At 36.4% G+C, this 15,788-nt stretch overlaps 1 long non-coding RNA gene across 3 annotated transcripts; it reads right to left on the reverse strand.

Annotated features, from left to right (window-relative positions):
- Nucleotides 1-9: 9 nt before the first annotated feature.
- LOC144964474 (uncharacterized) lies at nt 10-8,102 on the reverse strand. Of its 3 annotated transcripts, XR_013643848.1 has the most exons (5): nt 8,000-8,102; nt 6,866-6,983; nt 5,043-5,174; nt 1,739-1,827; nt 10-657 (listed from the first exon to the last, which is right to left on the reverse strand). It is a non-coding gene; the product is annotated as an uncharacterized LOC144964474 (long non-coding RNA). The 3 variants fall into 3 exon arrangements; XR_013643850.1 differs by lacking the exon at nt 1,739-1,827; XR_013643849.1 differs by lacking the exon at nt 6,866-6,983 and having other exon boundaries at nt 8,000-8,096.
- Nucleotides 8,103-15,788: the final 7,686 nt, after the last annotated feature.

A 15,788-nucleotide genomic window follows, 5' to 3' on the forward strand; every position in this document is an offset into this window, starting at 1 on the left:
CAATTAAGCTGCTAGCACTGTCCTCCCATCTTTACAAATCCTGACCTCCTGCTGAGAACAAATGTTTTACAATTAAACTTGTTGAATTTCCAAAAGTTCCCAACTCCCGATGAAAACATCAAATCCAACAGAGTAACAAGGAGTTCAATTGTCTATAAAAATAGCCAACGTCTAAATAAAAAACCAAGTTTTAAATCATTGTACTGTTCTACTGAGTTACAACAACACATGCTTTTAAAATCTCTTCTCTCCTTTCAGAATCAAGTCCTCAAAGCTTTTTATTGTGAAATGCTGATGAACAAGGAACTGACACAGGACTATGCTGGTGTTAGGTAACAACTCCTTGAGTCAACTTTGCACAATTCCATGTCCAAGATGATGGTTTTAACTTTGTACACAACATATAACGTTTTGATTGAATCACAAACTTCATCTACAGTACAGAACGAATCATCTCCTGTTAGTGTTGAAATTCAAATGAGTAAGCAGTGTTGAAAAACCTCTGATAACCCATGAAGCTCCTTATTCCTTCCATCAAAGATGGTTGTCCACTCATGACCACACTATATGTGGCATTCTTGTGATCTATATTTTTCTGAGCAGGAACAGCTCGCTGTTCATCAGTAAAATGTCTGGTACTAGGATAGGGACAAGCATCTGAGGAAAAAAAATGGCAATTGGTTAATAACGAAAGTAATCTAGAGAAATCAGCATTTATTCATGAATAACCAAGAGGTGACGATGTACAAATGGTGGTGTAAACAAGGCTTGGAAATATGGAGCCAAAGATCCCCCTAGATTGATAAGTGCTAAATAAATGAGCAGTCTATTAATCTATTGAGATTAATCCTGACTACTTTAGATTGGGACCACCAATCCATCATTCGAATTCTAGAAAAATACACCCATGACAAAAACAGATTAACTCAAATTTCAATCATTCTTGCCAAAGTGGAATAAAAAAGGCTTTACAGCTGAGATACCCTTGTTGAAACCCAAGCAGAGGAACACAAGATTACTTTGAAAATCTTCTGATAGGCTATCAATCCAAATCGAACACTGAATCATTGATCAATGCGTCAAAGAAATTTGATGAAAAACTCAAGCACCATGTGTAATAAAGCCCAGAATTTTTGTTTGTTTCAGTGCTGGTGGTGACAAAAAGTGAAAAAGTAGGAAAATGTTGAACGATTGCCCCATTTCTACTGCACTAAACCCCACTTTTAGAGCAATTGAGATGATAGACTATCATTGATACTCTAGCTAACTTCTGGAGAGTGGAAAACTGCACCTGTGTGTTCCACCACACATCAACTCTCACATTGTTTTGAGAAATTGTAATTTTAAAAAGGAGAAAATTCCTCCTCTAAACTACAAAACCGCGGATTTCCGCAGATCCGAGGAAAACCATCGGCACTCTTGTTTATAAATAGAAAATCGTGATACACATGCAGATGACACAACTTTTGGGACATTATTTCCAAGATGACTAAAGCACTCCCCAATAACAACGAAAACTATGGACTGCACTAGCACAACGCAAGTCCAGATATGATCTGTGAAGCTGCACAGTCAGAAGTGCAGAAAATCACCTTTGTGCTTTATTATCTAAGTACATCAACAAACAATTAATTAAACAATATCTCTGCCATATGCCATTGGAATGAAACATACATCCATACACTATTTTATTTTAGCAGGCATTAGATGTCGCTCGATTAGAGCGATATATAGTTACCTGCTAGGCAGCGCTCAGAAATTATTCGTCCTGACTGCATCGACTTTCCCAAGTTTAGTGTTGTGACCATTTATTCATTGCTCATTTGCCTGAGAGTAACAATAATATAAAAATAAAAATGAGGATTTGTCAACTTTGAGAACCAATTATTGTAAAAAAAAATTATAATAAATAAATAAAAATACTAACAGATGAAACCATTGAGAGGAGTGTAATAGTAATATTCTTTAATCATAGCTGCCAACCCGGTAATTCAATTAAGAGGGAGATTTGGAACAAAAATCAGGGAGATTCGATAAAAATCAGGGAGATTACATTTTTACTGACCTGAAGTGAAGACGCGCTGCTAGTTCTTCAAAAGCCACATGATTACTCCTCGTGATGCACAACAATGAACCAGAATGCAGAGGTATGTCCAATTGCATTTGTTAATTTAACTGACTGCCATGTCTCAATTTAACTCCATTTGATATCCTAACAAATAAAACATTTCCCATCTTTTCAAATAGTCCACACGATAATAGAAATAAAATAATAAAACTCAATCCAGAATAATAATATATACAGTTGGCAAGACACTATCTACAACTATTTTACAAATACACCAGGGCTTCAGAGATCTACTTTGCGGCTGAGCATCCTTGTCCGCTCAGTGCATTGCATGTGGCCGATTTGCACTTCTTTAGCAAAGCAGAAGACAAAGTCCTGTTGTAGCACTCTGTACCACTTTGTTTTGCCAAAATGATGTCTCCTAGTGTCTCAGTCTTTAAACTACCCCTGAAGTCTGTTCTATTTTTGCGAACAGTGGAAAATAATCTCTCACATGAGGCATTACCATGGGGAATTGACAATATGGTCAACATGACTTTTGGCAAGAATTTAAATCTCAAGTCACCGATTTCATCCTTTAGAGTACTAATCTCTTGCCACTGGTAATCAGCTCTGTCCATCTCAAGAATCTTTGGCAACAAATCATCCACCTGGTACTGCAAAAATTCCCTTTCAAGATCATCCATGCTCGCCCCAGATGGCAAAATTTGAGGAAATCTTTGGAGGAAATACTGAACGCTCTTGAAGGACATAGTTGTGCGCACGCTCACATCTGCAATTTCAGCATTCAAGAGGATGGGGTCTGTCAATTTCAAATTTGCAAGGCAGTACTTGATAGCCACCTTGACAAAGTTTCTTGCACAAACTCTAAATTTCTTCACTTTATCATCAGATAATTTTGATTCTTGTATGAATGATGTGGCAGCTTCTCCTAGTGAGATGTTCATAGGGTCTTTGAGGTTGTAGTCTTGATCCAGGTCAACATCAGTCACACACTTGTACAGCATAGCACAAGGCTTCACTATCAAAACCATCAAGTCTTTGATAAACCTGCACAAAATTCTGCGCTGCCTGTGGATCAATGGTGTTTCCGCTTGCAACTGACAATTTGTTTTGTCAAAAAGTGGTAACATGAAATTTAAGAAATGCAAAGTCAGTTTTGTAACTCGAGAATCTAGATTTGCAAGAGCATTTCTCTTTCTGTCACTAGTCTTGCTTCCTTCTTTTTTATCAGAGTCACATTCATCTTTGAAAAATTTTCTTAGGGGCTCCCACTGATCCAGCACCCATTTTGTAATTTTCCCCAAAGATAACCACCTGGTTGGAACATGTTTAGGGATATTCGTCTCTGCAGTACCACAGCTATTCTGGCATTCCTGAAACGTTTGGAACCTGTTGGCGCTTTTCTCAACATAGTAATAAATATCTAAAAAGAATGGCTCCGGGTTGAATGAGAGTTCTTTTGATGCCCATTCTGCAGCCAGGTGGAGGCGATGACACGGACAACCAGTGGCAAATAATCCTGCATTTTCCTTCAGCAACACACCATACAACCCTTTCCCTTCTCCAATCATGGAACGAGCATTGTCAGTACACAAACTCATGCAGTTGCTAAAAGGGATCCCCAACCTACACAACTCATCCAGAATTAATTTTGCAATATTGGCTCCTGTTGACTTGTCTTTTAGCTCGAGTAAGCTTAACAGCTCATATTTGACTGACTCATCAGCAGAAACAACAATCAAAGGGTAGAGTTTGTCTGTTTTATCATTACTCCCATCAGTGGCAATATTAAAGGGAGAGGTCTTGCACTTCTCAATCAGAGACTGTCTTGCATCCATAGCCAACTCTTTAACAATTGCCGTTGTCTTTGTGCGTGCACAGCTGTATCTTTTAATAATCTCTTCAGGTTGTACACTATCTACCAAAAACATTGCTTTGAAAAGCTTAGAAGCATGGTCAGAGGATGCTAAAGGAATGTTGTGCTCCAATAAAAAAGAAGTAAATAAAGTCTCTGCCCTAATCACAGCTTCATCCACTGGCGTTGATTTGGAATTTGAAGAAAAGAAGGATGTAATTGGTTTGCCACTAGTTGAAGCTTTGGCATTAATCAAATGTTTCTTAGAATTAACATGCCTCTTGACATCGTCACGTCCACCATACATAACACTAAACTCTGAATGACACATTTTGCACATGGCGAATGAGGCGTCTTTTCCTTTAACTATACAGGGAAATTCAACACTATACTCAGCTTTGAATGAAGTTGAATATTTCTTTTTCTTAGCACAACCGTCCTCAGAACTTGAAACAATTTGTCGTTTAGACATTTTAAAAATCAACAAAGTCTTTAGGCAGTATAAAAGGCAAATACAAATTACTCCCAATTAGAAAGAAACCGTCCTCAGCAATTGAAACACGTTGTGGTTAGGAAATTTTGAAAATTGATGAAGACTTAAGGCAGGGCATAAGCAAAAGCAAATTATTCTCAATTGAAAATATCGATACCACAATATATTCTTTTACAATCCTATATAATCTATTGCCACATTACTGGTATCGATTCTGTTGCTTTCATAGCATCGACCAGCCAAAAAAAAAGTTGACAATTGATTGTCTAGAGAACCAGCAACTCATCACACTCAATATTCAAATTGATAAATTTCCGGGAGATTTCTGGAGATACTAAAAAACTGCGGGAGAGCGGGAGATTGGTGATAAATACGGGAGACTCCCGCAATTTGCGGGAGGGTTGGCAGCTATGTTTAATACCTGCAACTTCGAACTCAGTCCCAGTGCATGCACCTCAAGCTCGTGCAACAGCAATAGAAAATTTAAAAAATTTAATAATAAATGCAAGATTTCAATGATCTTATAATATTAACTTCCGAAGCGTCACCCCGAAATAATACTGCTTCATTGAGATTGGTCACATTTTTTGGGGTCAGGTTATGTTAATGGGATTTCTACTCACTCAAATATCATGTCCAGGAAATGATTTTATAGTTAAAGCTGAATCATGGCCCTGACCCTTTAACCTTTGAGATGCCCATCTTTGGTGCTGCCAGGCTGAACACGAACACCACTACAGATACTGGAATGCCATCTGAAATTTAGATTAATCAACATTAATAGTAATGTACAAAACTGAATGTTATAACATCTACAATATATATGCAGGATGCCTACATAAAATGTAAAAAGAGCAAAACACTAAACAAGGGACATTCGAGTTCAAAACCCTCCTTTACCTGGATACCTCTGTATAGAGCTTTTAGACTTGGTGTAGTCTCCTTCGCTCCTGATGATTAATGATTGGACCAATTTTTATAATTGAACTTGTTTCCTAGGGTGCTGCTTATCTCCAACTCTGCTTTGAATTTATTCAAATTTTTGGCTGATACTGTGGTTTCTTGCAGTTTATTCCAGTTATTTACAATTCTAGATGAAAAAAAGTTCCTTCTTTCATTTGTTTTAAAACGTTCTTTTTTCAGTTTCTTGCTGTTTCCTCGTGTCTGAATGTTCTTGTTTGGTTTAAGGAATCCTGCCTCTACCCTGTCTATTCCCTTTACTATTTTATATGTTTGGATCATATCTCCCCTTCTTCTCCTGTAATCTAAGGTCGGGAGATTTAATTCTTTCAATCTCTCACAGTAGGTTTTTTCTTTCAACAGGCTTTGTCTCCCTCAAACTTCGGATACCATATGCAGCTTTGATCTAACCATAGTCTTGTAGATGGTAGTCATGTGTTTTGTTTTCAGATTCTTGAAATTTCTTTTCACTATTCCGAGTGTTTTACTAGCCTTAGATTGAACATCTTGAATTTGCTTCTTGAAGTTTAGCTTCCTATCAATAAATACTCCTAGGTCTTTTTCCCCATTGGATTTCTGCAGGGGTTTTTCTTTCATTATATAGTTTGCTTCTCTGTTGTTTTTTCCTAGGTGAAGAACTGCACATTTATCTACATTGAACTCCATCTGCCATATTTCGGACCATTCTTGAAGCTTTTTCAAATCTTGTTGTAAGGTGTTTCTTTCTTCTTCTGTATTAGCTACTCCATAGAGCTTAGTATCATCGGCAAAGATTTTACATTTAGATGATAGATTGTCTGGCAAGTCATTGATATAAATCAGGAAGAGAACTGGTCCCAGTACACTTCCTTGTGAAACTCCACTTGTTACCAGTCTCTCCGTTGATGCTGTTCCATTCACTATCACTTTTTGTCTTCTATCTTTGAGGAAATCTCTGACCCATTTGACTGTCTGATCATTAATTTGATACTGTTCCAATTTCCTGATTAGGCGCCAGTGTGGAACTTTGACAAATGCCTTTCTGAAGTCGAGGTATATGACATCTAAATTGTTGCCTAATTCCAGGTCTCTCGTCCAGTCATCCATTGTTTCAAGTAGGTTTGTTACTGTAGACCTTCCCGCCATGAAACCATGTTGATCTTTGCTGAATAGTTTGTTCTTGGTCATATGATCAACCAACTTTAGCCAATAACAGACAGTTAAAACATGAATACATGACGTAAAATCCAGTTAGACCACCAAAACAAAGATAATAGCACAGTGCCAGAATACAAAATCACTAAATAAAAAACGCATTCCAGTCAAAACCCATCATTCAAATTGTCATGCCTGCCCAATGTGTAAGTCACACATATAAAAGCAGGGTTCAAATTTTTTTCTGTACAGCCCACATATTTGTCAACGAGCACAGAATTACTGGCCAATCTAAAAATTATAAAACTATTTTTACAGATTCATATAAATATAATAATAGTAACTTGCAAACCTTCCTTAAATTAAGGGTAATTCAATCACCCGTTGAATCAAGTGATTTGAACCCGGGACCTTCCAGTTCAGGGTCAAACAACTTCACCACTACTCACTACACTACAGATCCATCTGACCTGTGGAGATATCCAATACAAATTATGTTATTAAGAAGAAATAGAAAAACAGAATCCACAAAAAGAACTGAATGTCACTTGTATTTTGTTGTTATTGTAAATGCCATTTGCAAATTAGCAGAAAAAACATGCAAAACTAATAATAATAATATTAGGTTTAGGTCGAGATCGGATTTTTTTTAGTTTTTTTAGTAAAGGTGCTTGGGTGTTTGTTTTTCCTAGTATTAGGGTTAAAGGTACTAGGTTATAGTTATATTTATTCTTAGGCTTAATCGAGGGAATATTTGAGTTGTTTCCCTTGGCACTAGGAGCTTTCTGAAGGACTCACCTTTTTAGTTTTCATTCTTTTGTTCTTCAATTTTCTCTTAATTTCAAAAATTCGCTTACATTTTCATTCACCTTTCTGGAGGAGGGGGAGGGGCAGGGTAGTATTATTATTGCCATTGCTAAGCCAGTTTTTAAAAAAAAAAGAAAATATGAATTTGAACTTGAATCGCAGCAAAACCAAACAAGTAATAAATAGAATTTAAAAAAAAATCAAACTCGCCTCTTCAACATAAAAAGAAACAGTTCCATAAACGAAAATACGGTTTTACATTGTCATTAGGTTAGGAAGCTAAAATTGGCCAGGGACCAAGATTTTGATCTCCCTCCGCCTCCTAGTCTCCTCTCCTACTCAACTCCAAGCCTCTCTCTCTATGAAACTTTAGTTAATATTTATTGGTGGACATATGAAAGTCTATAGCCATAACCGCTAATAAGATCTCCCTTTTCATGTGTAGATTTAGTTGCAATACAAGTGGAGAAGAGAGTCAGAGTGATGATGTGCTAAGAAGATAGACGCGGTTTTCTTTTTGTTTTGTTTGTTTTTTACGCTAACATCCTCAAACTCCAATAATAGAAAAAAGGAAAAAAGCATCGTTCCTAGGGGTGGAGGTGACAGATTTGAATACGCTAAGACTAAGGAGGATGAAAAGTCCTCCGACTTAATTATTTTACCGTCAGCTTAAACTTACTCTTCATCTTGATGCCATTGACCATGTTCCTTTCACGTTTCAGTTTTGCTTTACCTACTCTAGCTAGTAGCTACCTATTATCGAGGCAACTCCACTCCTTTTTTCTGTTTAGTTTTGGCGGAAAAATTATATCGATACCAATAATACTCGAGACAGTAGTCAATATATTTAATTATTTACAGCGATGGTTCACCCATGGAGGACACATAGGTACTGCCATACTCTAAATTTATCAAATCCTTTATTTCTTCCATTTTAACTCCAAATATAGATGTCAAATATTCTTAAAAAGCCATTTTATCTAGTTTAACCCAATGTCAATACTATTTTGGTATCGATAAAAAGCATCACGTGACCACGTCGCCATTTTAGCCACGGATTTGGCGAGCACTCCGTCTCACAGGCGAGCCATTGCCAAAGACTGGTGGCGCCATCTGGTGGATCGGGACAAATTGTCTCACTGGCGAGCTATAGCTCGCCTATGAGACAAGCCTCAGATGTAAACATCTATGATGGACAAGCGACGGCACACATGGGATGTGGCATTATTTGAGTTGAACGATATGTATTTCTCTTTTCGATTCCCATTATTCACGGGGCTCAGTGATGCGGTCTTTGCTGCGTACCCGAAAGATACCGAGTTGAATACCCGCTCTGCTATGTGGCCTTAAGCAAGTCACCTCGCCCGAGTCACTCTGCGGCGCTGCACTGCGGCTGACACCTGGGCTATTCCGGCCTTCCCTTGGAATAGACAGTAGTGACAAATTTCCCCCATGTGATGAATAACGGGAATTTTATTTTATTTTATTTTATTATCCGCGGGGAAACGTCCTCCGTTTTTTTTTTTAAACTCTCAAAGATAAAGTAGAAAGGCGCTGTCTAAATTTTTATTCTCTATTGTCTTCTGGCACTTTTCTACTCACTTCATATCTTGTTGTTACCAACATAAGTGCCTGCTCCACTCACTTTTCTGAATTAAAAATTCACCCCATACACCGGAGCATACTCAATGTCTCAATCGTTTCTATGTTATATGTTTGTGTTGAGAATATTGGCTGTTAAGCTTAACTGCTGGTCAAAATACTTCGCGATGGTGGTGGGCGAACGAATCGGCGGTCCCAGAAGTGGGTGAGAGAGGGATCTAGAAATGACTTGGGTTTGAAACGAATATTTTGTGTTCGTGGATAGCTCACACGGTAGAGCCACGCTCTCACCTGCCAGGCGGAGTTGTCGTACCAATAAGGTCGCAGGTTCAAACCCCACCACCGCCGCGAAAATTTTTTATTCTCTATTGTCTTCTGGCACTTTTCTACTCACTTCATATCTTGTCTAAAAGCAAACTTGACTCCGATGTCAAATCCGTATAAAATTCCCTTTTTTTGTATTAGATTTTCCTTCCATTTTGGTTAGATATATTGACGGGGAGGGTAGGGGTGTTCAAATATTACATTGAAAAAAAATAACAAAAAAACTGGACACTGCTTTCGTGAGGATGGATAGAAATGAATATTAAAGATGATTTCGGGCCAGATCTCTCACGTTCCCAATGAAAACATAATTACGTGGCATAACATTTATTTTCATTGAATAACTGAATAATCTATAAACATTGTGATAGTTTATTGACCATCTATGGCCTGTTATAAATAAGAGTTGAAAATCGTTAAGACTTCAGCTCGTAGAACCTGTGTTTACAAGTATATTAATTGTTCCTTGTTACCCCCCTCTCTCTCTCTCTCTCTCTCTCTCTCTCTCTCTCTCTCTCTCTCTCTCTCTCTCTCTCTCTCTCTCTCTCTATCTATCTATCTATCTATCTATCTATCTATCGATCTTTTCCTTCTCTTTTTGACTCATCTCCGCCGTCCCCTCTCATTTTTGTCACAAACCCACGGAAGATCCTTGTCGGAAGTCGTGAAGTTATCTTATTTAATTAAATTTTATTAAAGTGCATTACAATTTTCTAAGATAATGACTATACGTTTATAATCGCAAGAAAATGCTGTTTTAGCGTATTAAAATGTAGTCAACGATGTGCTTATGTTGCCAAGAAGATAGTGTAAAAAGGAAGGCTTGCATTCTGTTATGGAAATCAACAATAGGATTCAATAGTCTGATGTCACGTCCGCCCGGCAACAAACAGCTTGGTTCTAAACAAAGTAAATGGGTACTTTTTTAATTCTTCGTGCTGGAATGTTATCAGAATGTATAAAAGTCAAACATGATCAGATTTATAATGTGTTTCTCCTCGGGATACCCTTTTCTGCTTGTCGTAGAAGTATGTATTTCATAAGGGCGTCCGCCATTGTTCCGATAGTTAAGAACCAGTTACTGAGTTACGATGCGTCATTACGAGGGAAGTGATGTTACGACTGTTGAAGCCTATTACCATTGAACTAGTTTCTCATTCTCAGAGCTAAAAAGTTCATGGAATTGGGGGTTTATATAAATTCTGTTGCGTTCAACGGACATTTACAATTGCATGCTATTCCTTGAAAATTGAAACGTTCGATATCTATCTCAACGCATTTTCTCTAAATCTGATTGACCAGCTACGCAATGAAGACGTAGGTGGGGGGGGGGGGGGGGGGGGGGGTGTCCGGAAAAAAAAAATCGACTACACCCGGTATCGATAACGGTCCACAACTGAGCCATTATGACCTTAAAACTTGAGCTTTTATATAGCGCAATATCCACTAAACGCACTCAAGCGCTTTACAAAAGGTCCCTGACCAAAAGCAACATGTAGCATGTAGAACGAGACATGACACCTGTTAGGCGATTTCGATTTTACAAATTTTTTTTTTCGACAGAGACAACACTGTTAAGGGCCAGGTACTCATTTTACACTTAAGTACGATGAGAGAATGTGAGCAAAGAGCCTTTTTCCAAGGACTCAACTATGCTCGAACTATGTTCAACTAGACTCGAACCCAGGATCTTCCGATCCGAAAGCGAGTGTCATACCAAAAGACCATATAGCCGCACCTACCTCTGTCGTGGAAGGTTCTCCTTTTTGTAATAAAAATTATGTAACTTGAGGTTTTATGTCCACTGAACGTGCTCACAGCGCTTTACAAAGGATCCCTGGCCAACAGCAACACGTAATATAAAGAACGAGACATGACGCCTGTTAGGCGATTTCGATTATACAACTTTTTAAAAGACAGAGACAACGCTGTTAACGGCCAGATACTCATTTTACACCTGAGTACTATGAGTTATGAGAGAATGTGAGTAAAGAGTCTTTTCCAAGGACTCAACTATGCACCAAGCGAGGCTCGAACCCAGGACCTCCCGATCCCAAAGCGAGTGTCATACCACAAGACCACATAGTCGCACGAACGAGAAGTAGGCATAGATTTAGATAATATTATGAATATTCAAGAGGCACCATTTCGTGATGAACTAATCACGGTGGTTTAAAAGATAGTCGACACGTTCTCTTGGAATCAAAAGCTACTGATTTTTCAATACACCATCTAGTCTACCAATAATAGTGCGGCTATGTGGTCTAGTGGTATGACACTCGCTTTCGGATCGGAAGGTCCTTGGTTCGAGCCTCGCGCTCGCTCATAGTTAAGTCATTGGAAAAGGCTCTTTACTCACATTCTCTCACCGTACTCAGGTGTAAAATGAGTACCTGGCCGTTAACAGCGTTGTCTTTGTCCGAAAGATTGTAATATTGCCAAACAGGCGTCATGTCCCGTCCTACATGTTAAATGTTGCTGTTGACCAGGGACCCATTGTTAAGCGCTTTGAGCACATTTAGTGGATATTGCGCTATATAAAGCTCAATTTAAAAAAAAATTTAAAGCTCAATAGTTTCAGAGATGTAAAATGAATTTTCAGAGCGCAGTTTTATTATAACTCATTCAATGTGAGTTAGTTTTAAAAGAAATAATTATCAATCATTAAGTTAACTGTTTACATTATAGCTACCAAAATAGCAAATTTTATTGCAATACTCCTCGAGGGCATCATTTATATCATTTAGAGGTGACTAAGACTTAGGTAAACACTACTCCGAAAACACAAGCTTTGGACCGCGAAGTTGCTTTGCACGGTCTTAGACTCTCAGCAGTCATATCAACAAACGGAAAGATTGTGTCACACACCCCTCTACTTCTTGGGTTCTTGTGATCTAATTCTAAGAGCTGGGCTTGAATTGACATTGGTTAGTCTCTTTTCTGATCGATAATCGGTACTGGGGAACGTCATGGAGTTGATAGCCAGGTGAGCAGATGGTTGATAGAATTACCAACGTGTATATATATATATATATATATTATATATATTATGACAAACAATCTATTTTTTTTCTGCAGTTTTGTTTGTACTTTTTTTTTGCTACAATCAGTATAACATAGTAAGCGTAATGACCGCTTTGGAGTCGACTGATATCGGTTCAGAGTGGAGTTTTTTTTTGCTGTTGTTTTCTTCTGTTTTGTTGTGGGGGTTTTTCTGATCCTGTCCACATAGCAGAGATACGGTAGCTTGATTTGTTCGATCTGACATAGATCAGGTACTTTGAGATGTATAAAAACAAAACAAAACTTGAGATTTTATATAGCGCAATATCCATTAAACGTACTCAAAGCAATTTACATCTATTTTAGCACTACTGAATGATTGGACATTAGTGGGGTAAATGTGTCTCCTATAAATGGGGACAAAAGACAAAATTTGCGTAAAATGTACTGTAGCCAGTAAGATGTAGGGAATGATATCCCTTTTTATGTTGTGTGTTTGTGTGTTGGTGTGTAGTATCTCGATCGAGGCTGTTGTGAGTTGTTGTCATGATGTTCCGTTTGTGGTTGTGACGTCATATCTGGTTTGTCATCGTTATATAAGCGGCAGTCACCGCTTGCTCGCTCTCTTTTGACAATTTTGAATTACTATAAAACGTTTCCTAACCGGACAACCAAAATCTAGCTATGTGTACTTAGTAAATCGCGTTCTAGTTCTACCCACGTCGGTGGAGATACATGCCTCGTGCATATTAATTTATTTTAGGAAGTGGTTATTCAGTATCTGATACTGAATAGTGCTTTGCCACTATTCAGTATCCACAAGGAACTCTTTTTTATAGAGAGAGTGAAAAGTGCGACAATCTCGGTCGAACTACTGACCTACTTCCAGATTGAACACGTGCAGTAACTGACAGCCCGATTCAAAGTTGTAAAAATATTTTGATCGTAATTTTTTAATTTCTGCTATAGTGCAATTAACATAGTTCAAAATATCAAAGTAAGAGTGGTATTCAAATACATTTTTAAATATCTAAATACACATGATTAAATGTCACTAAATGTTCAGTGACACCATGGCTTGGTGGAAATAAGCTGTTTGACTCTGAGCTTAAGGTTCGAGAGTTCAAATCCCGGCAGGGATAACTTTTTTTTTTTTTCCCCAATATTTTAAAAATTCCTTCTGTCTATTGATATTTTTTAAACTTTTGTTTTAATAATTTTATTTGCTAGTAGTATGCTTTAATGTTGATATTATACTATTGTTCTTTTATTATTATTATTATTATTATTATTATTATTATTATTATTATTATTATTATTATTATTATTATTATTATTATTATTATTATATTATTTCTACTTACTTACAATTATTATTATTATTATTGTTGTTGTTGTTGTAATTGTCATCATCATCATTATTATGATTATTATTTTTTTTAATCAAGTAGTTCGAGTAATTTAATCAGTTATCGATTTATTACGAATATCTTTTATGTGTTATAATCTCGTTGTTGTTTTTCATTGATGTGCTCTTCTATTGTTTATTACCTTTTAAAATCTTGCTTTTTTTGTTTGTCTCATTTGTTGTTGTTGTTGTTGTTGTTGTTATTGTTTGTTTGTTTGTTTGTTTGGTCATCTAAGACAAACCCGATTCATTATAAATATGTGGCCAGACTTTCTGCCATTATTAATTGAGCGATGTACTTCCGTGAATTAATTGCCGTATTATATTAAAATTTACGTTATAATAATAATAAATAAATAATAATAATAATAATAATAATAATAATAATAATAATAATAATAATAATAATAATAATAATAATAATAATAATAATAATATAATAATAATAATAATTAATATTAATAATAATAATAATAATAATAATAATAATAATAATAATAATAAATAATAATAATAATAATATAATAATAATTAATAATAATTATAATAATAATAATAATAATAATAATAATAATAATAATAATAATAATAATAATAATAATAATAATAATAATAAATAATAATAATAATAATAATAAATAATAATAATAATAATAATAATAATAATAAATAATAATAATAATAATAATAATAATAATAATAATAATAATAATAATAATAATAATAAATAATAATAATAATAATAATAATAATAATAATAATAATAATAATAATAATAATAATAATATAATAATAATAATATAATAATATAATAATAATAATAATAATAAATAATAATAATAATAAATAATAATAATAATAATAATAATAATAATAATAATAATAATAATAATAATAATAATAATAATAATAATAATTAATAAATGATTTAAATAGATTATGAACTATTAGACTACAATTGACATCTATTTTCTGAATACAGGTGGTATTTTTAGGGGTGTTTCTTTTTTTACGAAACCTGCCAAAACACGCCGAACCCCGACAAAGTTATGGGAAGTCGGTAGCAGTGGGGAGTGAACCTGGGACTCAGGGAGGTGTACACCATTGGGGAGTGAACCTGGGACTGGGTTTCGTAAAAAAAGCAATTACTTTTTTATGAAACCCGACAATATCCACAAAGTTATGGAAAGGAAGTAGGCAACAGTGGGGGAGTGAACCCGAGACTCAGGGAAGTGTAGACTATTGGGGAGTAAACCTAAGTCTATGGTTTTTCGGTGGGTTTTGTAAAAAAGTAATTGCTTCATTCTCGTCTAGTACCCAACTCCCATAGTCCGGCTTCATTTCCCACTAGTATCTATCTTCCATAGTCCCAGGTTCATTTCCACTGATAACCTCTTCTCACAGTCCCAGGTTCACTCCCAACCAGTGTGCACTTCCCTGAATCCCGGTTCATTGCCCAATGGTGCCCCCTTCTCATAACTTTTGGCAATTTCAGTAGGTTTCGAAATAAAAGTACATTCTGAGCTCACTGTCCACTGGTACCAGCCTCTCGCAGTCCCAGGTTCAATCCTCATCGGTGTCCAAATCCCAGATTCAATCCCCACTGCTGCCTACTTCCCATAACTTTGTCGGGTTGTGGCGGGCTTCGTAAAAAGTAATTCCCCCTCCCCCTTGGTATTGCTTTTTTACAAAATCCAGAGTCCCAGGTTCACTCCCCACAAGTGTACTTCCCTGAATCTCAAGATCATCCCCCACTGTTGCCTACTTCAATAACTTTGTCGGATATTGCCAGGTTTCGTTGGATTTCGTAAAAAAGTAATTGCTTTTATATGAAACTCGCTGAAAAACACCAAAAACCAGAGTCTCAGGTTCACTCCCCACTGGTGTACACTTCCCTGAGTCTCAGGTTCACTCCCCACTGTTGCCTACTTCCCACAACTTTGTCGGATATTGCCTGGTTTCGTAAAAAATTAATTGCTTTTATGTGAAACTCGCTGAAACCCGCCAAAAACCAGAGTCTCAGGTTCACTCCCCACTGGTGTGCACTTCCATGAATCTCAGGTTCACTCCCCACTGTTGCCTACTTCCCATAACTTTGTCGGATATTGCCGGGTTTCTAAAAAAAAGTAAT

This window comes from Berghia stephanieae, chromosome 2, assembly GCF_034508935.2.
Source record: "Berghia stephanieae isolate SIO BIC M18660-M18661 chromosome 2, UCSD_Bste_1.3, whole genome shotgun sequence".
Lineage (NCBI taxonomy): Eukaryota > Metazoa > Mollusca > Gastropoda > Nudibranchia > Aeolidiidae > Berghia > Berghia stephanieae.